The following is a 2744-nucleotide window of genomic DNA, read 5'->3' as shown; positions in this document are numbered from 1 at the left end:
GAAAAAAGGGGACAAAATCAAACTCCTGGAATTGAGTAATGATCGTCTTGTTTCTTAGAGGCTTATATGTAACACATGCTAAATCTTAACCATTATAATTGGCAATTTGACATTAAAATCCACTGGCAATTTGGCATTAAAATCCACATAGATTGAAGAATTAAAGCTCAGCCCTCACATCTAATTTAATTGTCTTATCACGCATTATTTTGTATTTACCCTCAAATCCCAACTTTTATGACATGTTCTATTAAATTTCGTTACCGTGCAACATTCTAAGGTAACTTTTAATTTTATTGCATGGTTAAATTTTATGTAATTTGCAACTAATAATAATAATATTATTGATAATTTGGTTTTGATAATCATAGTGTAAATTTTTAAGAAAAATCATCATTTTTTCAAACACAAAGAAGACGTTTATGAATCCCATGAAAGAGTGATGATTTAGTTAAATGTTCTTTATCATAATAGAAAACTTAGAACTTATCTAACCATACAACTATTAAAATACGACAGATACAAATAACAAAAATAAAAAAGCTAATAATCCTTGTTTGATGAACAGATTAATAGATAATATATTTTTTGAAAAGAAAAGTGATGTGGTACGTACAATTATTCAACAGAAAGCAGAGATTGGGAGTCACTTAAATTTATGCTCCTAGTCAAGCATGATCTTAATACAATTATGTAATAGGAAGGAATGAAAAAAAAATTACATTGTAATTTGTCGAATATAAGCCAATAGGAAATTACCATGTTGGTGAAAAGTAACAAATAAAACATAGAGCAAGTGAAGTTTTCAAGGTTAAAAATGTCATTTTTCAGACAAACATGCATTTCAAGAGAGTCTCTGCGCCTTCTTGCAGTTTCTGGTTCAGAACTCTTTACAGCACCTTGTTGACTTTTCTGTGTAGTTGACTTTTTGGTGGGCTTTTTCTTCCACAATACCATTAAATCTCCACTTCAATCAAATATGGTTATTTTTTCCTCTTTTACCCCTGTTTTCAGCTTCCAATCCAGTAAAATTCCATATAAACAAATAACTTTGTAAACTGGGAAAAGTTTCAAAGTGCAATCCTTAATAAGAAAAGAAAGTGAATATACAATGTTCTAGTTGAAAAAAATAAAAATAAGATGCTATAATAAAGCATACCATTGAAAGTTGAAATTGAACAGGTACTTTTTGTTTGGAACGTGCTATTAAACTTCTAATTTCTCATCGCTAAAATAGTTGCAACAAATTATACCTGGAAACAAAGAGATAATTGTGTCTTGAAGTAGAATCAAAATATCCTCTTGCACACTTCCAACAACAACAAAGAAAACAGATAATCAACAATTTAGGTTTTGAATATGATGCGTAGTCAGTAAACTTGTGAAACCAAATTCTTAAAATCTTTTATAAGTTTCTTAACAGGTTTCTTTGATAATTAAGAAAAGAGAGTCAAGACCATCATATATTACCTAGTAGTCGTCATCCCAATGTTTAGTAGTTCTATGGCTTTACTATGAAGCAACGCTAGGAATCAACTGCAATTATTGCTCTTTTTTGGGAAGTTTAAGTTTATATTCTTCAAAATACACTACTTTAAAAAAAAACAAAAAATATATAAGCTAATTAAAAAGTTATTCCAAATAAACTGAAAAATCAGGGTGTGAGAGTTAGAAACCTTCATCAAACCTCAAACATACCCCCTTCTCTCAAAACCGAATCTTTATACAGATTCTCACCTTCACTGCATCAGTGTGTGTATGTGTGTGTGTGAGAGAGAGAGAGAGATAAGGTGTTAGGTGGTGAATGATCATCTCTTATATTCCCCCCATTTGAAACTCCATAAGCAAAGACACCTAATTATCTCTTGTATGTACATAAAAACCTCGTTAGTGCCAACAATTAGTCAATCCAACATAACAAAAGACATGTATTGATCTTATAAAATGCTCTGCCTTTAAGAATTTTAAACGGTAATCTTCATTCTTCACAGCACATAACATGATAATCTTCTCTGACTCTTAAAGTTTTAGGTTTGCATGATCACTTTTAAAGACACAAAAAAATACAATATGTTCATACATGTACATTTTACAGCAAACTTAAAAGTCATATGTTGGACAATATAAACGAAAATTAAGGTAAATTTGACAGCAAAATTTAATGCATATAATATTTAAGAAAGACTTGACCACAAGTATAGTTTATTGTCAAGTTGGAATAAAGAAAAACTCAACCCACTTACTAATATTAGCTTTCTGACTACTTAGCTTTATTTGCAACTCCACTTTGACATCCACTAAAATTAGACAATGGTTAATCAACAAATTAGAAAGCAAGAAAAAACCCAAATGGGGTATGTACAACTTTTACCCTTCCCATTAGGCATGAACAAATGGACCGAACCGGCCGAAACCGGCCTGACCCGGACCCGAACCGGGAACCAGCTTCGGCCAAAATAAAAAACCGAACCGGCCCGGCGGTTCTACTGGTTCCGGTTCCAGGTCCGGTTTTTGGCGGGTTTTCGATTTTGGAACCGGTTTGATTTGACACGCTTTTTTGCGGGGCTTGTAACTCATTCAATTTTTAACCAAACCAAACGTTTTTATAGTTTAAACTTAACTACAAAACCTAAACTACGTGTAGGAAAAAGATTCAGGTCAAAAAAACTTAAATTGAGTGAGTTATGTACAGTTAAACAATAAAGTCAGATTACGTTTAATTGCTGTAATATGAAAAAATTCTG

At 31.7% G+C, this 2744-nt stretch overlaps 1 long non-coding RNA gene across 1 annotated transcript; it reads right to left on the bottom strand.

Annotated features, from left to right (window-relative positions):
• Positions 1 to 580: 580 nt before the first annotated feature.
• Positions 581 to 2446, bottom strand: LOC122196775 (uncharacterized). The gene is made up of 3 exons (XR_006188831.2): positions 1677 to 2446; positions 1471 to 1592; positions 581 to 1309 (listed from the first exon to the last, which is right to left on the bottom strand). It is a non-coding gene; the product is annotated as an uncharacterized LOC122196775 (long non-coding RNA).
• Positions 2447 to 2744: the final 298 nt, after the last annotated feature.

The sequence above is a fragment of the Lactuca sativa genome, chromosome 2 (genome assembly GCF_002870075.4).
Source record: "Lactuca sativa cultivar Salinas chromosome 2, Lsat_Salinas_v11, whole genome shotgun sequence".
Taxonomy (NCBI): domain Eukaryota; kingdom Viridiplantae; phylum Streptophyta; class Magnoliopsida; order Asterales; family Asteraceae; genus Lactuca; species Lactuca sativa.
The sequence above is the reverse complement of the archived record's forward strand: the minus strand, read 5'-3'. Positions and strand labels throughout refer to the sequence as shown.